Raw genomic sequence first — 25,447 nt, forward strand, 5'->3', positions numbered from 1 at the left:
GCTAGAATACAACCATGGACATTAGATCTAAAGACTATATTTTCCCACAGTGGAAAATAATCCGCTTTCGTACAGCAGACACAGGGACAATGCTCAACTCCGAAACAGGTGCTCTTGTATGCTGTGAGCTTCCATTCGGGAGATGGTGGGTTCTAACCCCAATGCTGCCAGTGGTGATGTACCAGCTCAGAATTGGCGGTAAACTGGATTTAAATAGGCAGCAATAACATGTGAGAAGGTAACCCCTTTCCCACCTGACCCATACGATCCTGCAGGTTTATTTTCGAAAATTCTGGTGCGCTAACGAGACTCTTGCGGTCAACCCGGACTGCAATGATATTGCACGTCTCGCAGAGTATGTTCCTATTATATATGTTGTTGTAGTTGGCCGACAGGTGCCAGGCCTAAAAGGTATCGGTAAATGAAATGAAATGGTGTATGGCTTTTAGTGCCGGAAGTGTCCGAGGACATGTTCGGCTAGCCAGGCGCGGGTCTTTATTTGACTCCCGCAGGTGACCTGCGCGTCGAGATGAGGATGAAATGATGATGAAGATGACACATACACCCAGACCCGTGTCAGTGAAATTAACCAATGATGTTTAAAATTCCCGACCCTTCCGGGAATCGAACCCGGGACCCCTGTGACCAAACGCCAGCACGCTAACCATTTAGCCATGGAGCCGGACAAGGTATCGGTGCAAAAGTAGAACAAAAACTCGCCGTGTAAATTGTATATATTTGTGCCTCTCCAGGATTTTTTTAAAAAAATATTCCACACACGTGTGTAATGTTGCGAAACGCCCTGTTAGACACAGGGATGCCGGAGATCTACACTGTGGTCAGAATCTGTATCCGTGATGCACGTAAATTGAAAAAAGAACGTGTTTAATATTTGCACCAAGTGGTTACATGTACTAAAAATGAAAATTGGAACAGTGTCTCCTTCACACTTACTCTACGTAGCGTTTTGTACATAAATGTGTACTCAGAGCTTGTGGGATTGACACTAGCAGTTTAATGTGAAATACTGTACAATTTTTCTAGAAAATGCAAGTCTGAAAATTGCTATCATTTTTACAAACACTGCTGGAAAAAATATCCGGACACCATGATGTAAGTAATGTAGAATACGGAAATTTTGGCAATACATTTGTCGAGGTAACATATTTGATTAATTTAAGGTATAAAACAACAGATTAATATCAGCACGAGAAAAGCAATCGCATGTGCCATGCTGGTCCATTAATAACCGGTGTAATCGTCTTACTGTTGAATGCAGGCATGCAAACGTGCTTGCATTGTGTCGTACAGGTGCCGTATGTCAGCTTGTGGGGTGGAGATTCATGCCTGTTGCACTTGGTCGGTCAATACAGGGACGGTTAATGCCTGTTGTGGATGACGCTGGAGTTGTCGTCCAATGATGTCCCATACGAGCTCGGATGGGGACAGATCGGGGGATCGAGAAGGCCAAGGCAACATTTCGACACTTTGTAGAGCACGTTGGGTTTCAACAGCAACACGTGAGAGTGCATTATCCTGTTGGAAAACACCCCCTGGGAATGCGGTTCATGAATGGCAGCACAACAGATCGAATCACCAGACGGACGTACACATCTGCAGTCGGGGTGCGTGAGATAAAAACGAGAGTGCTCCTACTGTAATACGAAATAAATCCCCAGACCACAACTCCCGATGTAGGTCCAGTGTGTAGATGCCGCGCCGCAGACAGCTGGAATGCAGGCGCTCACCTGGCTATCACTGGCACCAAGGCAGAACCGGCTCTCATCGGAAAACACAACGGACCTCCACTCGAGGATGAGCTCTCGCTTGACACAACTGAAGTCGCAGATGGCGGTGGTTTGGGATAAGTGGAATGCACGCCGCAGGGCGTCTGGCTCGGAGCTGTCCTTCGAGTAACCGATTTCAAACAGTTCATTGCGTCACTGCAATGCCAACTGCCGCTCGAATTGCTGCTTTAGACGCAGTCCGTTGCACCACAGCCATACGCCGAATACGGTGGTTCTCATTCTCGGTGGTGCCACTGGGACGACCGGAGCCCGGTCTTCTTGCCAGCATACCTTCTCGTGACCACTGCTTTCAGCACGCATGCACAGTCGAGGCATTCCTGCCAAGTCGTTCTGCGATAGCGCGGAAGGAAAATCCACCTTCACGTAGCCCTATTATACAGCCACGTTCAACCACTGATGATACTGGCCTCTTCGTCGTCGTAAAGACATTCTTGACCCACGCACGGTCACCCAGTCCAATCTCCCTGATAACTAACGCTCTCGCACAGTACAGCCCGTATTAAAGCAAACCTTATGTGCAACGTCATGGGGCCGCTACTAGCACCATGCTAATGCGATTTGCGGAAAATTTGAATCAACGTCATCTTTCAGATGTATAAAAACGCCTACCAACGTTCGTTAATTTAGCACAACCCATTTTTGATTTTTGGACTTGTTTCCGCCAGTGTGCATGAATTTAAAAGCAGAGTAAAATGTATTGTACCCTTTTAAAATCCTTTGATGTAATAGGCAACTCTTTTTTGTACCGCATTCTGGTTATGCTTCCGAATTTATCATCACGTAATGCTTGTGACCCTATTTTTTGGATACTAGCTAAATCCGACCACGCTTCGCTGTGGCTCAGTCTGATATGAAATGAATAGATAATTAAATAAAAGTATTCTAGCGAACATAGATTTACCGAGAAAAAAACATCATTCATTTTAATACCCTGTCTTGCGTTGGTGGCTATGATGTGGAATAAAAGGAAAGGAAGAAAAATGATGTTTTTCAGGGAAAATCATTTTGATTGTAAAGCTAATGGATCGGCTACATTTTTGTTTGTCTGTTTTTTTCATTAATATAAAGATAGACGGTTTACCGACTCTGGAGAATGCGAGGTATAATTGCCCATGAGAGAAGTAATCGCTTTCGAAATTCAAACCGCACACTTGCAAAGATTACCCTTGCGCTTTATGGATAGTCATATTGAACGCAAGGCGTATTTGAAATTGAAGTCGTTTGAACTTGAATGGCATGTCGGTCGGAATGAGTGGTATTCGGTGGAAGTAGTACGTCTTCACCTTTATGAGGTTCAGTCAGAATTGTCGTTTCAATTAGATGGTTCATCAACTTTTTAACTACTCATCGTATGCCATTGCATAACTTGGGCTGATTGATGTTTCGGAGTAATATAACTGTCATTCCAATTTTCAAATTCAGAATGTGTGACGGTAATCCGGGAACATCGAGATAATAAGGAATTCTGTTGGAAAATTCACTACTTCATTTTAGTTCGTCACGGAGTCAATGGATTTGTATGTCACTGTTTCACCTGCGATTCTGTTTAGAATTATATTGTTCATATAGTGTACGTCGACATTATTATCCGCTAGAATGGCTCTTACTCTCAACCATGCGCGATTTCGATGTTTTGGAAATCCGTGCCTACTAATTCTTCTTACGAATTCACGATGTTGCAGAAATTAGATTGGAAGGTGATTTTTTTCCTGTCTCAGGATTTGTAGGTACAGTGCCGTTACCGACCTCGAGTAATTGTCTTTAAAATATGTTATCTGTTGGGTCGGTTTGAAGCTAAACTCTCGCATATGTTGTTACTTGCATTTTTTGGTTGTTCTCCAAAAATCTGAATATTTCAAGCGGGCATGCAATTCATCAGCTGGTGTCGAGCGAGGTGTGACTGGAAACGTTTGCCTGAAGTCACCGGATAGTAACACCAATGCTCCACCAAATGGAATCTGATTATTTCGCAAGTTTTTCATTGTATGGTCTAATGCTTCCAATGACTTCTTGTGAGCCATTGTACACTCTTCCCATAAAATGATTTTGCACGCCTCAAGAACATTTCCTATTTCTTATGTTTTTGAAATGTTATATGTTGGGTTTTCTATGAATTGCATGTTCAGTGACAGTTTAAGAGCTGAATGCGCTGTTCTCCCTCCTTCAATCAACGTGGCAGCAATGCCTGAAGAAGCAAGGGCTAACGCATTATGGCGGTTTGAAAGTATTTTAGCCAAGATCAAGGAAATTAGAATCGTTCCACCTGGAGCGTCTAAAATGTACAATTCACCGGATTGTTTGGCCACAGTTTGTATGATGGTATCCAATGCTATCTTTCGTTCTGGAAGCGGTTTCGGGTTATTTTCATGGACGAACAGCTCATTTCTGTTTTATGATTGCTCTTTGAACAGTTCTCTGTCGAATGTTGCATTGATGGACGGATTTGGTGCTGTCATTCCCTATTGTGCCAACAACTTGCCGCCATTGCAAGGCAAAGATCCTCAATGAAGATTTTGCGCTTCATTGTATTTTTCTTCCATGAAAGTCAAGCCATGATTTTGTGTTTCCTGGCGCATTCTGTGCAGTATATCTTCAGCCATGTAGTCTTCGTATTTCTCTCACAATATTACTCGTTGTGACGGGGAACATGAAGATAAAATAATTGCGAACAGCGCACATATTTGAAACGGATAATGGATTAGAAGTGCCGGATGAATCCTCAGTTGACTTGTCCAAATGATCGTCGGTACGTATTATGTACTATTCCGACCACTGTTGGTAAATATATAAATGATGTTGGACCATGACCGGTAATCACAAGCAACCGTAAATGAGAGCACTCAGCGTTGTTTGGATGTACAGTGTATATTCTTCCTAAAGCATTTGATGAAAATATCCCATGGAGAATTTTATGGTTATTGCTGGGAAAAGGAAGCAAAGAGCTCTGTGGTTCGCTGAATTTTAAATGTCGGCATAAAATGCTCTCCTATAACATTAGCGCCGAATGAATCAATCTGAAAACAGGAACTGTTATTTCTTATGTTTTGAATCAGCAGTAATTACATTTAACAAACATTTCAGTGGTTCTTTTGGGTGCTCAAGTTCACGTAGATTCACTTTTTCCGTTCGCCCAGCACATTCCCGGCACTTCTCCTTTAAATTTCATTGCTGTGCAGTGCGGAAAAAATTTTGTCCATTTTTTCGATTTGAATTAATTTACATGAGATATTGTACTGAATATCCGGTTCGTATAAAAAAAGCTATTCGGTGATATGAAGCTCGATCATTCAGTTATTGTAACTGCATACGTCTTCGATGTTGATGTAATTGTTCTTGGCGTTGTTGAGACGATTGTGCTGCTCTTCTTCTTCTTCCTCTTATTATTATTATTATTATTATTATTGTTCTTCTTCTTCTTCTTCACGATTCAACTCGTAAGACTTTAAGTCTTTCTTCCCGCTGATCTGCCAATTCTTCTGCTCGCCTTTGAGAAGTCCTGACTAACACGTTCAATGTCATCTAAATGTTCTTGATCAGTGCGGTTTGATATCCATTGACGTTCTGTGATAGCGTGTCGAGAACGGCGGCCTATGTTCGAAAGTGGGGAAGGCATTACTGATTATTAATGAATGTGGTACTACGACTTAAGACTAAAAGCTTCCGTACTATGACTATTACTTAAGGGTATGAAGCTTGATCATTCAGATATTGCAACTGCATGCGTCTTAGCTGTTGATCTAATGGTTCTTGGCGTTGTTGAGACGACAGTGCTGTTCTTCTTCTTCTGGATTCGATTCGTAAAAAAACGTACCATGACTGGCGAAAACACAGACGACGATCGACTAATTTATGACTTTTATTCAATGTTTATTAACATTTTTTCATATTTACAATAACAGGCAATGAGTTGCCTACTAATAATAAAAGTACATCTCGATCACGACAGGTTGGATTCCTATTTCCAAATAACCGGAAATTAGTTGTCTAATTACATGAACCTCCTAAAAAGAAAGGTCCTTCATAAAACATGGTGGCGTGTTCCGATCCTCGTATATACAGTCAGCCACGGTCGTGAACCTCCTCGCAAGGAAGGGACCTCATAAAACATGGCGGCGTGTTTCCGTCCCCCTATATGAAGAAATTCTTACCGGACTATAATGAACAGAACAAATCGTTGTCGCCTAAAGACAATCTGTCCATCAAGGTCAATACATCTTGGTGCGGCTTTGTAATTCAATTAATTCCATAAAATTACTCATTATAGAAACAACTTATCCGATTTCGTTCAAACCGCTTCCTAAACACTCGCGTATTCGAATGCAACGCTATGTCAAGATTTAAAGTCAATCGACCGAATACTTTTAGAGTTTTGCAATCACAAACATACGCAGGCTGAATTTTTATTTACAAGAATTACGTAGCCAGGTTGGAACACGACGTGATTGTCTGTAGGTAGGAAGCAAGGTACCCTGCATATTCAGTGCAGCACGTGATCGAAATGTTGACCATCTTGGTTTATACAGATTTCGGTACAACCGTGTAAAGACATTCTTGCTCGTTTTAACATGATCATTTGCCGAAGGTGACCAGCATGTTCAGGCTCCTGATACAGTGCCTGCTTTAAGTGACTCCACAGGAAGAAGTCAAATGGCATAAGGTCGGGTGATATAGTGGGCCAAGAAATGGGTCCTCCATTTTCTACCAAGTTAGACTGCATGAAGAAAAACTGGAAGCACTCAGTAGAAAAAGAAATGATCGGATGTCAACGTACACGTACACACGATTGGCGGGTATGTAAATTATTAGAATTGCGATTCTCTGACGGCCACCAGAGTGCATTAGTGTTGTTCGTGTTTAGTGTTGTTACCAGGCCTGGTAGGGTATATAAGTGGCGTGAACATCAGCTAAGGGGAAATATGTTTTGGCTCAACCCGCACTAGTGTGAACCCTCCAGTATCCAATAAAAACCTGAGAATACTGGATGTCAACACAACGTGGAAAGATGCGCTGGTTTGCGATACTATTCGTAGCCCAATTATAGGTTATAGGGTCTATCGTATGGTTATTAAATATTTCATAAGTTCGATATAAGTAATTTGAGTACTAAGGGACTCACAACGTGCAACTCAAGTGATCAAATCATAAAACAAATATGAAGTGAGCAGCAAACTTGAAACAAATAAACACTGCACTGCAGAAAGAAAACTGACAACTCCTCTTCCTCCTCTTCCCATCCATCTCGCTTCTAGTTAGCCCTTCGAGGTGCAAGTTGTTAACCAATTGAGAAGCTCAATAATACCTTGTCAGTACGTAAAATCTTTACCTTGCGAGCAGTCGACATTCTCTGGATTATTCTGGATTATTTTTGTCTTCCTTGGTTACTTTTAGATTCGTATTCTTTCTTCTGGCTCTTTTTGTCATCTCTTCCGTCTTAGGTGAGAATTAAATATTTTCTTTGAAGAACTTGATAGAGCTACAATACTTGTGTCAGGTTCAAGTTCAACATGTGGTGAGCACACAACGGTATTTGTTGAAACATTAACCTCCACAACATTTGAACCATTCGTCTTTTCAACTAAACTCATTTAAAGGCGAAATTTCCCAAGTACAATGATTTCCCGTATACTTCCCCTTACCAGTTGCTTTCAAATGAGCCATTGTATGCTAGGAAAGTATAACATTAAGACATACAATAAAATTTTATAAAAACAAACAAACTATTTCAGAACTTTTCACATTTACCAGCAGCAAGATTGCGCTTTACTGAGTGTACGGAAGATATTTTAGATAATACAGGTTCAAATGCAAAATTCTTTAAAAGTGGTCATGTTCTTCCAAAAAACCTTCATGACTAACATAACCTCAAATACCATTTTTCATAATAATAATAATAATAATAATAATAATAATAATAATAATAATAATAATAATAATAATGACATTTTCAGCGTTTCTTTATGCTGAAAATAGGCCTACATAAAACGGAATAAAATATAAATTTCGACTTTTCACCGTAGGTGGGTGTTTCTTACCTTAAATTATTTTACGAGAATCCTTTTGTGTCAAATAATGGGAAAATTTGCCCATTAAACACTGTGCTGATACCTTTCCACAGCATGTAGGCTATATCAGAAAGACGTTTCTAAGATGCATTTTTATTTCCAGACTATGTACCCATCCAAAAAATGTCTTTTTAAGAAACAATTCAATAATGAACTTTACAGGTGGGATAGGCTTAACTTGCTCTTCAAACTTCCTTAGTTTTATCTCACCATAAAAGACATGCATTGTGTACAAAATGAAGTTCATAATTATAATTATTTTGCAAATTGTTCATTGGGTTGCGTGATCAGCACAATAGCTTTCCGCCGACGTTCGAATCCTGGTAGATCTTAGGGTAGAATTTTCACTTGTGATATCACATGGCATCGGAAAGGGTATCATGCCTTAAATAGATGGAGTTGTTCGTATGTTATGTTGATATTGTTGATTAGCCTCTATACAAGATTTACCCTGTATATAAACAAACTGTTATTATTAAGGGTAATTGTGAAGGATTTCTTTTAGATAGAAATGACCAAAGCTAAGATTTTGTGAATAATGTAGTCATGTAATAATTGTGTACATCATCATCAACATCATTTTTATATCTTACTTTTCATTCACATTTTAATATCATAATACTGTACTGTTTAGTTGTTATGAGATGTATCATTTGTAGTCCATTTCTTTTAATTCTGTAATGTAAATCATGTATTTTCTGGTTAAATGGAAGATAGGGCCTAATGCTTATTGCTCACGGTAAAATGTTTCGTAAAATGTCTTGTACAATTAATTTTATAAAAATATGATGAAAACCAGTTGAGTTGTTCACGGTAAAATTATTTTATAAAATTCATGGAATGATCAGGATGGCCATCTATGAATTAAATTCTGAACTAAGATGTGATGTGCTGCCAAGGATTGAGTTGAGTTCAAAGCCCGTTTGTCTTCGCTCTCACATCAGCCTGGCTTGTGTTCTGCTGAACTTCTGATACAAATTCGGCGATTGAGTTTTCTGCCTCCCTTCTTGTATTTCTGATGTGATGCATTGGCGTTTTATCCTCACACAAACACTAACAGCTAGCAGCAGCGCTAACAAGCCCCCCACCCCGCAATAATTGAAAATGGGCCCCTCGTTTCCTTCTAAGGAAGTTACAAGTTTATTTCGTAGTACACGGTTGTATATTATTACAATGAACAGCAACTACGATAATAATAACAAGATGAAGAAGTAACACAATTTTGTTTTCAGATACGAAATGAATAAAAATAATACACGTATATGGTACAAACACACACACACACACAAAAATGTACATTCCAATTATAGTAACCAAAACTCGCTGACTGTCACAATATTGAGAAATAATCTCGTACCTAGGACCAAATAATTTACAAATCAACCGTCCATCGTAGGACTACTTAGCTTCACTGACTGCCGAGAGTTATAAACAAGCTCGAAACTTCAGTATTTAGAGTTTACTTAAGGAGGATGTCTTTGTTATCGCATCTCCTCTGACTACTGGGTTCTCAGAACAGGCTAATTACTTCAAAAGCGTCGTTGATTGTTGTTAGTGGCAGTAAGGGATGGTTATTATTGGAACAGGTTGGAAATGCCACATTTTTTCAGAAATAATTACCGTACTCCTATTGACAAAAGAAGCTCTGCCCTACGACGGCCTAAGTTCGGAATAACCCTCTGTAATACAAATAATACAGTTTGTAAAATCAATCTTCAACTACTGAATTAAGAAACAGTCATAGGCCCCTTACAAGCCATGCCAACCCAGCCCCTCCCCCCAAACGCCCCGCAGGGTCTGCGGAATCCTTATCGGCACCAATACGTAACATCTTCCTTAGCCCATCCGAATCCTGCCATTGTAGAGGTGTTTGTTTATGTTTACGAACGAGTTTCACAATCTTCTCACGTCGTAGCACGTCATGTCAGCTTCGCCAATTGGCTCATTTCGCAAAATTAATTTTACGGAAAGAACATGCCCTATTTTATGAAAAGATGTATCAAAGGTCTTATAAAACTTGAATTCGACCGTGAGCAACAGAAATGTTATAAAATTAAATTATTGTACAATAAATATGAAGGAAAATTTTACTGTGAGCAACAGGCATGTGTATGTTTGGTATTCAGCCTGAAGGCTGGTTTGATCCTCTGCAGCTCTGCCAACAGCTGTCATAAATAGCCTAAGCATCACTGAAGAGGCATACTAGGGAAATGAGGAGTGAGGTAGTTTCCCGTTGCTTTCCTCACTGAGCCAGCAGTTGCTATAACATATCAGTCTGCCAAGCCTACTGAAATGCATGCACCAAGCGACCCTATGAGCGATATTTTCACACGATTCATAACAGGGACTGGCTGCATAAGGAATGGTATTACTGGCATCACTCATATCTCAGTCACTTTCATATTGTCAAAGCCAAGGATGAGACTGAGACAGGTCAATGAAAGTAACAAATTTGATATAGCCCATACCAGAAGACACAGTGCACTGTAAACACTACATCTCGCCAGCAAAGGCAGTATGGCATTAATCTTGCCAGACAAAATAAATCTGTTCAATTCTATTCCAAGATAAGCCAGGGTGGCTCCAGCGATTCAAAAATACCCTTTATTTCGACATTCCGTTCTCACTAATAGCTCGATTTACTGTAATCAACCACTATCAGCGTTCTCATCATCGAACCTGAAAGCCTCCCAAGACAGATTAGATAATGAGATAATTTAACCGAGTGAACACTTGAAGTTTTCAAAGAGATATTTTGCGTGCCGACCGGAATGACACGCTGTGCTGTGGATTTTCCAATCTTCAAAACCCCGATCGACTTCGACCGGGATCGAGCCCGTTATCTTAGTTGCAAGAAGATAAAATGCCATCCACTAGACTACCGTCGCCGGTTATAAAGTACGTACCATTCGTATGTTTAGAACTGAATTAAAACTAACAAATCAAAACCTGGTGCAGAACTATGGACTCCTTCATCTCCAAGCAATTGCTCTGACTATCCAGTTATAACCGAACATGGCGTTGTATGATTGAATACCTGGGGGAAGACAGACCATGTGAAGTCGGACAAAAAAACTGCAATAAATGAACTTGGATCTTAAAAACTCCCGAAAATATTAAAAAAGATGTAGAAAGGCATCAAAATCAATATTTTGTAAAAGCATTTTCCTAACAGCATTAGCGCTTATAGAAAAGGTCGTTAAAATTATCGTAATATTATTTTTCGAAACTTACAAGGTCATAATTTGAGGAATTCTTAGAAATAGAAAATTGAATGAGCGTTTATTTTCATATAATATAGACATATACATAATGATACATCGTCCATGAGGGTTATTCACAATATGATTGAGATAAAATAATTAAAATTAAAATTTGATTTTGATTCCAAATTTGAAAACTGAATACATAAATGCTTTTACGATCATTTTGGCAGCTGAATACGGTACGTTTGTGTTGTCAAATTTATGGGGCTGTGAATGATATACTAACAAAAATTAATAAATATTGGGATTGAGAAAAATACAGGGTCTTTCATATAAACTCAGACCGGACGCACGGTTTTTGTACTCTGCGCAACGGCAGCTGGTTCAGCCGAACCGTTGCCTACATGATAGACAAGGCCTGAAAACGCCGGTCAACTGATGGGGTCGTGGAGAGAGTAAAAATACGCCGCTAGATGACATCTCTATGGGCTGACCTACACAATGCTCTTAAATGGGAAAGAACACAAGTATGTTGATATTCACCTGATAAACTCTCAAAAATGCTATAAGGACCGAAAAAATGTACAAAAATGAGTCGGTTTAAATCACATAATACTTATTCCGTACCTGTCAGTCTATAGCGTTTTGAAGAATCGTTTACATTTTCAAGATGTTTCAGTCTCTCCATTTTTAATATAACATGTGTGGAAGTTTTAAGCATCCCATTGATCTAACTAAAATGTAATCATTAGGTGTTTATCTATGAAAAAACCCCAGATATTTTCAAAGTAGTCTCACAAAATTTAATGTTTTTGTTTCCGTACGAGTCTAGCTGATCTGCAATAAAACGTTAATTTACATCACCATTACTGGCATCTTTTTACAATTTCACTTACTTTCCTCTGTAATTTTGTTGCTTTTACCTTCTCAGATTTTAACTCTCTCAGTTCTGTCGAAGCTTATAAATTATTATTCTAAATATGTTCAACAGATGGCAGAACGTTCTTAAGAACATGCTGCTAAGAGAAAAAAGTCGACGTAGGTAGGTAGGTAGGTAGAAGGTTAGTCGACTTGATAACTTCCCGTCTGTATGACCATTAATAAAGCGTAGGGACAAACTCTACAAGCTGGAGAAGGTCAGAGAATAAGAGTATCTACCAGGGATTAGTATTCTTCCTAGATCAGAGGATGAGTATACTCTCTGTCTTGACATGTAGTCATTAAACATGGGTGCATGCAATCTCATTACTAAGGATGAAAAGCACATGAAAGTGTTAATTGATCAGCAACTCGTTAAGTACAGAATGTACTGCGGGCTAGTGTAGGCCTTCGTCTGCAATTATTGGAGTGGTCATTTAGTGATTTGATTTTAGGGTTACTCAAAATTGGCTGAACTTAGAGACCTATCAATGTCTGATGATTCACCGGCAGGCGATTCTGGAGAGAATTAAAAATGATTGAAGCAAATCGGTCTAGTAGAACGGTCCGACGAACTGGACAAAGCTGTTTTTAGTAAACACTTTTAATATAAAGATTATTACATTTTATTTGGAAAAATCAAATCAAATAATCATAATAGTACATTATACAACAAGCCTATAATGCCATTAATTAAGACACGAGTATGTTTATAAAAGGAGCGAAGCGAGTTTTATAATTTCCATACGAATGTCTTAATTACCATTATAGGCGAGTTGCATACGACTGTTTATGCTCGACGATAATTATAAATCTATTTTTAAATATTCATAAATTTCTGTCAAGATGTCGCTTGACAGTTGAGTTTACTGAACAGAGCTCAGAGCACATGCGCTGGGTTATTTATTTTCCGTGAGTGGATCAGAGACCTTGACAATGTCGTATGTTTTCAAAGCTTTGATAGAAGGTCATCATAACGTCGCTTTATTTCAAACACAAATGATTTATTGTACAGTTGGTGAAGTAAATTTTCGGGAATGTGCCGTGTGGTTGTGTAATATTGGAAGTAGAAGGTGGATTGGTGTTAATACGTGTGTCCGACATATTTGATTTTGGAAACAAGTGCGAAGCTAGTGCGTTGAGCGCAGGTGCGATGCTATCTTACCTAATTGGTCAAACAGTTGTATCATAATGAAAACCTGAACTCTGATTGGTGGAGAACCTGTATCATAATGACACTTGAACTATAATGAGCCTCATTAAGATTGAGTTTTTTGACATATAATATTTATATTTCGGCAACATTGAGCATAAATATGTATTTCAGTATGATGTGTAACGCGATGTGAAGTACTGATGGATGGCCATGACATACAGATCGATGGCCTGTGCAGCTCTCAAGGTATTGTTGCCAGGTAACACCGCATCACACATTTTATTACATGACACTATTTATGTCAACATATTTCCAGAACATGTTGAAAGATAATAACAGTCTTAATAATTTAGTTATTTCATTCTGTATGGTATTATCTTTACCTCTGTGGATCAGTGGTAGAGTGTCGGCCTCCGGATCCCAAGATAGCGGGTTCAAACTCGGCAGAGGTAGTCGGATTTTTGAAGGGCGGAAGAAAGTCCATTCGACACTCCATATCGTACGATGTCGGCATGTAAAAGATCTCTGGTGACACATTCGGTGTTTACCCGAAAAAATTCATTAAATCTCAGCCATAGACGCCCAAGAGAGTTTCGGTTTACTCGGTCTGCCATCTAGTGGGCCTAGAGTAAAACGGAACGTCGAAATTGACGAGCAGACAGCCAGATGGCATCAAACTGAAATGTCTGCACACGGTAGCTGAGGCTATCCGATTATTATTATTATTATTATTATTAAGAGAGCGAGGTGGCTAAACGGTTTGGGTACGTAGCCGTGAGCTTGTATTCGGGAGATAGTGGGTTCGAACCCCACTATTGACAGACCTGAAGATGTTCTTCAGTGATTTCCCATCTCTACACCAGTCAAATGCTCGGGCTATACCTCAGAATTAGGCTACGGTTGCTTTCTTTTCAGTCCTAGACCTTTCCTATCCCAACATTGCCATAAATATGTCTGTATCGGTGAAACATAAAGTAAACAGCAAAGAAAAAATTATCTTCAATAGTTTGTTCGTAACATATCTATAAAAAGTGCACTATCACGAAATATACTACAGGGACATTACCTAAGTATTTTATCTATTGGGTGGATTTTCACTCGCCCGGTCGCCTGCGTTGCGAGCCTGTCTTCCGCCAAGCACATTGCCGTAATGCGACCAGCGCGTGTTTTCGCACAAGATTTCCTGTACTTTGTGGAGTTATTATGTATACACACACGCTCACGTAATGAAACTTGCATTAGAACAACACACTGAGCATCAAACACCTGAACACTTGACTAAACTGAACCTTATGCTGATGAAGCTCTCAGCAGACTGCAAACGAGGGGAGCTAGTGCCGCCGAGGAGCGCATCACGGCAAAGTGCTTGGCAGGAGACAGGCTCGCAGCGCAGGCGACCGGGCGAGTGAGAATCCCCCGAATAGATAAAATAATGTCCCTGTATATTTAATATAATGAAGACTCTTGAAGAGAGGAAGCTTGTATTTGGTAGAAATTATTAGAAATGAAAGACGTGGGAGAAAGGAGACGAGCTGCTCGATTAAGTGATATGTTCCGAGCTGTCAGTGGAGAGATGGCGTGGAATGATATTAGTAGACGAATAAGTTTGAGTGGTGTCTTTAAAAGTAGGAAAGATCACAATATAAAGATAAAGTTGGCCTTCAAGACGACAAATTGGGGCAAATATTTGTTTATAGGAAGGGGAGTTAGGAATTGGAATAATTTACCAAGGGAGATGTTCAATAAATTTCCAAATTCTTTGCAATCATTTTAACAAAGGCTAGGAGAACAACAGATAGTGAATCTGCCACCTGGGCAACTGCCCTAAATGCAGTGGTGAGATTGATTGATTGATTGATTGATTGATTGCCTCCAAACCCTTTTTTATATATTACTTTAAAATTACAAAGATCTGTTTTTTCTTGCTATCACATTTCACGTGGAATGACCCATATGGGAAAGAGTGGATCCGAAGTCTTATTTTCCTACGAATTCCCATTTTTCATAGCTGGTAAATGCTGGGGCTGTACCTTAATTAACACCACGCCCGTTACCTTGCCAACCCTAGCTTCTTCCTTTCCCAGCGCCGCTGGGTTAGTAGAACATTTAAGATCTAACAGAGAAGGAAGAATATCTATAATAACATTATTGGTTTTTACGTCCCCTGTATACCATTTCAAGGATTTTGGAGACGCCAAGGTATCGAAATTGTATCTCTCAGGTGTTCTTTCACGTACCGGTAAACCTACCAACATGGGGCTGACGTATTTGAACACCTTCAAATACCATCAGACTGAGCCGAGATCGAACCTACCAACTTGGGCTCAGATAGTCAGCACCGTAACCATCTGAGTCTCTCAGCTCGACGAATCATCTGCTGGTATAAAGTATGTTGGACGAAGTAACAATTCTATTACATTTCTATTTTTAGAATAATCCTTCTCGAAATGTTGAATCATTACCTTTCTGCTGTCTAGCGATCTTTCTATAGATGAAAGTTACATTTTTGACAGAAAGTTTGTTTTTTTTTTTTGCTACGGGCTTTACGTCGCACCGACACAGATTGGTCTTATGGCGACGATGGGATAGGAAAGGCCTAGGAGTTGGAAGGAAGCGGCCGTGGCCTTAATTAAGGTACAGCCCCAGCATTTGCCTGGTGTGAAAATGGGAAACCACGGAAAACCATCTTCAGGGCTGCCGATAGTGGGATTCGAACCTACTATCTCCCGGATGCAAGCTCACAGCCGCGCGCCTCTACACGCACGGCCAACTCGCCCGGTGACAGAAAGTTTAGTGGCACGCTATGATTTGAACATTTGCGACCCTGTCCTAATAATAATAATAATAGGTGATATAACAAGATTTTTAACCATTAATTAACATTGGGATACGAGAAATTTTATGACCCAAAACTAGGCGTTTCTAAGACGATCGTTTAGTTCTACAAGAACACCCTCAAATGACTTTACGAATAGTTACTAAAATATTGCAGACTTTGTGTTGAAAAGACTTGGGAGTAAGGGGACGAACTGCCTGACGAAGTGGTATGTTTCGAGCTGTTGGTGGAGAGATTGCGTGGAATGACATTAATACACGAATAAGCTTGAATGGAGGTTTTAAAAATAAGAAGGATCATAATATGCATTTCAAGAGGAAAAATTGGGATAGCCAATTGTTAGTCTCGAACATACCTATTTTCCAGCTCTATGGATACTAGTTCTCGATAAATTGACTATTGTTTTGCCGAAGTAGAACTGTGTTAAGTACACTAGAGGATATGCGGAAATTGTGACATATTTTGTTATCAGGTGTAGTACTGACATCACAGAGGTTGAGCATCGTTGTCCTAAAAACCAAGTAGCTGTACACCACTTATTAAGGAGGGCAAAACACTTGTCCCTGTAAGACTACATGAAAGGCTTCCATTACCTCTGATAAAATGTCGAAAGCTTTTCTTTTAAGAGGAATAAACATGGGCAGAGGCGTAAGGCGTTGCTGACACACCTACACTCGCGTAGCATTCTGACTTTTCTCTCACTCAATTTTTGACGTAACAATATTCCACTCTACAGGTCCACATGCACGGAAATTTGGTATTATGAAAATCAACCTAGCAGCGATGTTCGTGAGGTAGGTAGCAGCTTCGTTTGCCCCTCGGTTTATACCACCCGCCGTACCATGATTCAGACGTAGGTACAGTGTGTTTAAAAGTTAAGTAAAAATAACCTTACGGAAGATAGGTATGATTTATTTATTTATTTATTTATTTATTTATTTATTTATTTATTTATTTATTTTTATTTATTTATTTATTTATTTATTTATTTATTTATTTATTTATTTATTTATTTATTTATTTATTTATTTATTTATTTATTTATTTATTTATTTATTTCAATTTGCTTTACGTCGCACAAAAACAGATAGGTCATATGGCGACGATGGGATAGCAAAGGGCCAGGAGCGGGAAGGAGGAGACTGTGGCATTAATTAAGGTACAGCCTGCTGGTATGAAAATGGGAAACCACGGGAAATCATCTTCAGGGCTGCCGACGGTGGGATTCGAACCCACTAATTGCTGAATGCAAGCTGACAACTACGACACCCAAACACCGCAGCTACTCGTTCGGTTGGGATGAATGCCCGCAATTCTTAACATAACTTTTATTAATAGCAAATGGTTTGTCAGAGGAAGGAGCTGGATATAGAGTGCGATGTTTTTGACGTAGCTAGTAGCTTCGTTTGTCCCTCGGTTTTATACCACCCGCCGTACAATGCTTTAGACAGTATGTATGTTGTATGATGGGTATTCAGCCCGAAGGCTGGTTTTATCCTCCACAGCTACGCCAACAGCTGTCAAGATAGCCTAGGCGTCACTGAAGAGGCATACTAGGGAAACGAGGAGTGAGGTAGTTTCCCGTTGATTTCCTCACCGAGCCAGTAGTTGCTAGTACATATCAGTCTGCCAAGCCCACTGAAATGCATGCACCAACCGACTATATGAGTAATATTTTCACAACATTCAAAACAGAAACTGGCTGCATAAGAAATGGTATTACTAGCATCGCTCATGCCTCGGTCACTTTCATATTGTCAAAGCCAAGGATAAGACTGAGACAAGTCAATGAAAGTAACACATTTATTCTAGTACATACCAGAAGACGTAGTACACTAATCTCACCAGCAAAGCGTAATAGGCAAGATGCAATTCTAAGTACATCACTGTTCTGCAGCTGTACACATCACTTGATTGCGGCTTCAGGACGTACTCGCAAAACTTTTAGTGTTACTTCGGCTCCCTAGTGCTGAATCGGTAGACCTCGGTTAACTTCGAGATTCGTATTGGCAACCTCTGGCACAAAAGAAATATGAATCGATTATGCATCGCCGTGACACATCTGACGTTATAATTGCAACACTTTAAATACTGTTGTTATTTATACATCAAACTCAAAATATAGGTGAAGCTTGAACATGAATGAGGAAAATCAAAGTACATCACAGGAACAACCTAGAATTCCTACACGGAAACAACGGTTTAGAAAATTCATATCGATCGATCATACTATCGATTCAATTCAGATTTCATTTCCATTCAGTTGGCAGTATAACCGGAACCGTCGTACCTCCCTCACCCCCGTAAAACGAAGTGTCACTAAAAGTTTCCCGGATTGTAGGTCCGGCACGAGTAACAGACACTACACTCTAAGCTACAAACATTCGTCGTGACAGACAGCGCGAACTCTCTGAAACAGATGCATGTTCACTATTAACTCGTTCATATGAAGTACCGGTACTTATGATTATAGTAAATGTGTAACTAAAGCGCAATAATTATTGCACTATCACTTTGAAGCATCACAACAGTACCTCATTTCTCAAGAATCACTGCGGACGGAACGGATGTTTATTGTCAGGCCTTGAGACTTGAGAGAGGCGCATGTGCGGCAGTCATTTTTACCCCTTACACACCTTACCCCGCATCCAGACGACTTCTCGTCAGATGACCATAGTATTGTGCATGTGTAATGTGTAAGAAGAAATTGTAAGTACATCACTGCACTGCAGCTGCACACACACTTCACTGTGGCATCAGGACGAATGTATGCGTAATTGATTCATTCTTTACGAGCCATTAAACACTTTTCATGCAGTCGCTTAAGTGCGGCCAGTATCCAGTATTCGGGAGATAATGGGGTGGAATCCCACTGTCGGCAGCCCTGAAGGTGGTTTTCCGTGGGTTCCCATTTTCACACCAGGCGAATCCTGGGGCTGTACCTTAATTAAGGCCACGGCCGATTCCTTCCCATTCCTAGACATTTCCTGTCCCATCGTCGTCAAAAGACCTGTCTGTGTCGGAGCGACGTAAAGCAACTTGTAAAAAAAAAAAACTTTTCAGGGCTAATTATCTCCTGCAGTCAAGTGTAATGCACCATAATGTAGTGAGTTTGTAGGCCAAGTGAATAAAGAATAGAGGTTTGTTAATGTCATATATACTTGGTCTTGAGTTAATCTTAATGAAAATCTGTTACTTTCTCTCGTCTCAAAGGACCGCCTTTAAAAATCCTAAAAATGTTCTGTGCTACTTGTTCAATGTCGCACCAAATCAGACAGGTTATGACGGAAAACATCTTAACGCGTGGATTCGATATTGGGGGAAACTATTAGAAAGTCGATGTTACAATTTGTTGTATACCTCACAAATCTTATATATTGTACTATTGTACTATGGCTCGAACCTCACAGCCAAATCACTCCAACCAAAATTAGCTTGCTTGCTTGCTTGCTTGTCTGTCCTGTGATCAGGTACGTGCTTCTTTCCAGTCTGTTCCTCGAGCGAACAGTTCTTCCTTGATGCTGAACATCCATCTGGTTCGCTTTTTGCCCCTGAATGCTTTTTCTATCACAGTGTGCCTTCCATACTAGTCGAGAGTATCTGTTATTAGGCATCAAGAATCTTTAACAAGACTTTACAAATTAGTCAACATTGTGAGACAGGAAATCAAACAATTTTCTAACATTCACAGCGACATCAGAAAACGCAGATTAAGATTCTTTGGACATATAAAAAGGATGAACCCAGATAGACTTACCAAGCAAATAGTTGAATTTTATGAAAACCGAAGTAAAGCTAAAACGGACACAATAAAATGGATTGGCGAAATTAAAACAGATCTCAAACTGGCAGGAATTACACCTGAAGACATCCAAAGCCGGGTTATCTTCAGAACCAAAGTTCATAAGTGGCAAGTTGACCAAGAGGAAAAACCAAAGAAGAAGACCGGAACAACATGGTCTCAAGAGAGAAAAGAAGCACACAGCAAACGAATGAAGGAAGTGTGGGCACAAAGAAAGGCAAATGCCTGTCTCTAAGTACTTTGCGTAGTCCTAATGGGCTCATTCGCAATATAATAATAATAATAATAATAATAATAATAATAATAATAATAATAATAATAATAATAATAATAATAATAATAATAATAATAATGTTATTGTTATTAAGTACCATTAACTACTTTTTGACGGTTTTCGGAGACGCCGAGGTGCCGGAATGTAGTCCCGAAGGAGTTCTTTTACGTGCCAGTAAATCTACCGACACGATGCTGACGTATTTGAGCACCTTCAATACCACCGGACTGAGCCACGATCGAACCTGCCAAGTTGGGGTCAGAAGGCCAGCGCCTCAACTGTCCAAGCCACTCAGACCGGCACATGCAATATCATTGCGCTCATTTTTTTACCAACTCAACAGATACCTCTCCCCAACAACACCACCAAAATCCGCCAAAATCTCAGTGGTTGAGATGCCGACTCTACCTGCCTTCCCGCCCCCACACCAACCTTTTTTTACGACAATAGGATAGGAAATGGCTAGGACTAGAAAGGCAGCATCCGGGTCTTTCATTTGGGATACCGTATTCGACTGCTGTGCAAATGGCAAACCACAGAAAATAATATTTAGGGCTACTGATATTGGGATTTTGAAACCACCATCTCCCTAATACAAGCTAACAGCTACATGGCTTGAACCTCACAGCCAAATCACTCCAACCAAAATTAGCTTGCTTGCTTGCTTGCTTGCTTGTCTGTCCTGTGATCAGGTACGTGCTTCTTTCCAGTCTGTTTCTCGAGCGAACAGTTCTTCCTTGATGCTGAACATCCATCTGGTTCGCTTTTTGCCCCTGAATGCTTTTTCTATCACAGTGTGCCTTCCATACTAGTCGAGAGTATCTGTTATTAGGCATAAGGAATCAGGCATTCTTCTGTTCAACCCTCTAATGTCCACCGTACCAAAAGATCGTTGTCCTGTATCCTCGCTAATTTGATATCCATTTGACCCATCCGTAAGGCATATTGGGGATATTCTTTCCAAGATCGTGGTATCCCTGATTTGTATTCCCTTCATATCCACCACCTCAGGGTGATATTACAGCCGCGTTCTGGAAACCCAAGAATGACGGCCGAAAGGATTTTTCGCGCTGACCACGCGTAACCTCGTAATCTGCAGGCCTTTGGGATGTGCGGTGGTCGCTCGGTAGGCCAAACCCAATAAAAATAACAACAATAATAATATAATGTCGGGCTGACCTTCTGAGCCGAGCTTCAAGTTTTGTCACAGTGCCACAAACACTTTTACATAAGCAACATCCGACATCACATTCAAAGTACAGTACGTTTTCCGAGAAAATTATAACCAAAACATGACCTCAAACAAAAGACTTAAAATACGATCAAAACAATAAAAAATCGCATGATATGCATTTATATGGCTCATAAAATAAGTATTAATATGCTCAGGAACGTCCAATTAGTGCTTAGTTACAAGAAATACCCTAAAATAAGTATTAATATGCTCAGGAACGTCCAATTAGTGCTTAGTTACAAGAAATACCCTAAAATAAGTATTAATATGCTCAGGAACGTCCAATTAGTGCTTAGTTACAAGAAATACCCTAAAATAAGTATTAATATGCTCAGGAACGTCCAATTAGTGCTTAGTTACAAGAAATACCCTAAAATAAGTATTAATATGCTCAGGAACGTCCAATTAGTGCTTAGTTACAAGAAATACCCTAAAATAAGTATTAATATGCTCAGGAACGTCCAATTAGTGCTTAGTTACAAGAAATACCCTAAAATAAGTATTAATATGCTCAGGAACGTCCAATTAGTGCTTAGTTACAAGAAATACCCTAAAATAAGTATTAATATGCTCAGGAACGTCCAATTAGTGCTTAGTTACAAGAAATACCCTAAAATAAGTATTAATATGCTCAGGAACGTCCAATTAGTGCTTAGTTACAAGAAATACCCTAAAATAAGTATTAATATGCTGAGGAACGTCCAATTAGTGCTTAGTTACAAGAAATACCCTAAAATGAAGACGAGGGAAAATGGCATTTCCTGAACATCCCAGTCCTAATGATTTGCAACAACCATGGAGATTTTCAACTGCCCACGTATGTATGCTAGGCAAGTTCACGATGCCGTATCTTCCAAATGTGGCCTCGTCGGTAAACAAAACTGGCGACGGGTGACAAACGTCAGTAAGATAGTGGTAATGAGCAACTCCTGTGCCTCATTACCAGAACATGTGTTCATAGGGACATTTGTTCTTGCTTTTATCCCAGAAATCACTCGCCTCCTCTCTCGACGTGTTACTTCACACAGTTTGTAGTAATAATAATGTTATTGTTTTTAAGCCCCACTAATTACTTTTACGGTTTTAGGAGATGCTGAGGTGCCGGAATTTTTTCCTGCATGATTTCTTTTACGTGCCATTAAATCTACCGACACGAGGCTGACGTATTTGAGTACCTTCAAATACCACCGGACTGAGCCAAGATCGAACCTGCCAACACCGAGCAAGTGGCTACGCGGTTTGGGTCACGTAGCTATCAGCTTGCATTCGGGAAACAGCAAACGAATACTTTCCACAGCCTTTGTCTTTTGACTAAATACGAAAGGCAATGCGTTACTTATGTTTCAAATTCATACGCTGCGTACTGTTCGCTGGCGCCATCTCTTAGTGAAACTGAAAAATACTTATGCATACACCTGGTTTATTTACTTTAATTATACCATCACTGTTGACTTTATTGCTGCAGTCGATAAATCGCTAGCCTTCTGTTGCGAAGATAGAGGTTTGATTCTTAAGCCGGTGGGATTTAAGCGTGTTTGGATGCAGCAACTGCGTGTCAGCGGCTTCCGATTCGTTTAAGAACCCTTGAACAATATTTTAACACCCTAGGGTCCATTCGAGACGGCTGCCAGTTCGAACAGATGTTAAGCGAATAGACTAATATTCTTAAAATATTCTTTGTAATTTCTCAATTATTTGGGGTTGACACTGCAAGCGAATATGTCCCAGGGTTCGATTCCCGGCTCTGCCACGAAATTTGAAAACTGGTATGAGGGCTGGAACGGGGTCCACTCAGCCTCGGGAGGTCAACTGAGTAGAGGTGGGTTCGATTCCCACCTCAGCCATCCTGGAAGTGGTTTTCCGTGGTTTCCCACCTCTCCTCCAGGCGAATGCCGGGATGGTACCTAACATAAAGCCACGGCCGCTTCCTTCCCTCTTCCTTGCCTATCCCTTCCAATCTTCCCATCCCTCCACAAGGCCCCTGTTCAGCATAGCAGGTGAGGCCGCCTGGGCGAGGTACTGGTCATTCTCCCCAGTTGTATCCCCGACCAAGTGTCTGAAGCTCCAGGACACTGTCCTTGAGGCGGTAGATGTGGGATCCCTCGCTGTGTCCGAGGGAAAAGCCGACCCTGGAGGGTAAACAGATGATGATGATGATGATGATGATGATGATGATGATGATGATGATGATGATGTTCACTATAACGCATCTCTTGGTAGGCTGGTCGTAGGGTGTACAAAAATAATAAAAAGATCAAAATATATTATAACTGAAATAAAATTCCATCCCAGTGAGACGTACATACTTAAATAATTATAATAATAATAATAATAATAATAATAATAATAATAATAATAATAATAATAATAATAATAATAATAATAATAATAATCTGTTGGTTAGGCATATTTTCCCGTGGAATTCGTGGACACCGAAGCGTGTGTATACATGGCGTAGTTTGTAGTTTGGACCCTTCCATTCTCTGTTCTTCATAATTTCCGTTTCGTAGAAACCTTCAGCTATCTGCTGGGCTTTCTATCTTTCTTCAAGGACGGCAGTCGATGCGGCGGTGTCTGGTAGCCCGAATGTTTGTTTGATGTCTTCCAGAAAGAATTTTTCGTCTGCCATTATTTATGCCATTCGATTCTCTGTAAATTTTGAGATTTGTAGAATCCGTTTCAAGTACCTAACAATAATAATAATAATAATAATAATAATAATAATAATAATAATAATAATAATAATAATAATAATAATAATAATAATAATAATGATGATGATGATGTAATAGCACGATCAATGAATGACCAGAAATGCACAGTTCACTCGTATACTGCTGTACCTCTCAAGGCTCTTTTAAATAACACAGTGGTTGGTATTCCTCTGACGTCATCCGGTAAACAGCTCTGTTATGGACATCTGAGAAGTAATGGAAACGCAAAAGAAGGTAAGATGGGGAAGTTGTAGTAAGAACTCGGTGGAGCAGAGACAAAGTATGATGTTTACGACGAACATGGAGTCGCGACCACTCTTCTTCTTGTTTCCGAAGTTGACCGCCTATGGACAGCATTGAACCTAAGGCTTTCTCTTCTTCTTCTTCTTCTTCTTCTTCTTCTTCTCCCAGAACTTCTTCAGCATTTCACTTCTAATCTTCCCTTCTTTCTCAGACATGACCAATTTGGATCTATATTTTGGTGGTTTCTCCTGGAATGTTTTTATGCTGTCCACTCGGCTTCTAAATTATTTTTTGTCGTGTATCGTATCCATTGTAAGTCCACTTTCTATTGCATCTCTTGTTACCTCTTAGACCCACTTCGTCGAAGCTTTCAGTCCAGTTATGTACTTGAATATTTTCTTAGTTAGCCGTTTCCCATCCATTCTTTCTAGATGCCCAGTCTGGTTCCATGGCTAAATGGTTAGCGTGCTGGCCTTTGGTCACAGGGGCACCGGATTTGATTCTCAGCAGGGTTGGGAATGTTAACCATCACTGGTTAATTTCGCTGGCACGGGGGCTAGGTGTATGTGTCGTCTTCTTCATCATTTCATCTTCATCACTACGCGACCGAGCTCGATAGCTGCAGTCGCTTAAGTGCGGCCAGTATCCAGTATTCGGGAGATAGTAGGTTCGAACCCCACTGTCGGCAGCCCAGAAAATGGTTTTCCGTGGTTTCCTATTTTCACACCAGGCAAATGCTGGGGCTGTACCTTAATTAAGGCCACGGTCGCTTCCTTCCCACTCCTAGCCCTTTCCTACCCCATCGTCGCCGTAAGACCTATCTGTGTCGGTGCGACGTAAAACAACTAGCAAAAAAAACATCACGACGCGCAAGTCGCCTACGGATGTCAAATCAAAAGACCTGCACCTGGCGAGCCGAACATGTCCTCGCACACTCCCGGTGCTTAAAGCCATACGCCATTTCATTTTTCATTTCTAGATGCCCATAGAATTTTAGCCTTCGCTTTCGCATGGTGACATTGACCACTCTATACACAATATATCTCACAGATGCATTTTAGCGCGCTGTAGCCTTAGGGACAATAGGGGCCTCACATCATTTAAAACAACATCACAACAGTCAAAATTTGGCATTACAATAGCTTCGATTAATTTATGTTTAAGTTTTATTAAAAATATATGTTCATATTTATA

The 25,447-nt window shown here is 40.1% G+C and overlaps 1 protein-coding gene across 1 annotated transcript in view; it reads right to left on the reverse strand.

Annotated features, from left to right (window-relative positions):
- The window catches only part of LOC136878876 (uncharacterized), a 187,992-nt gene that overhangs the window by 36,907 nt on the left and 125,638 nt on the right, over positions 1-25,447 (reverse strand). The window lies entirely within an intron of this gene.

This window comes from Anabrus simplex, chromosome 8 (genome assembly GCF_040414725.1).
Source record: "Anabrus simplex isolate iqAnaSimp1 chromosome 8, ASM4041472v1, whole genome shotgun sequence".
In the NCBI taxonomy this organism is placed as follows: Eukaryota; Metazoa; Arthropoda; class Insecta; order Orthoptera; family Tettigoniidae; genus Anabrus; species Anabrus simplex.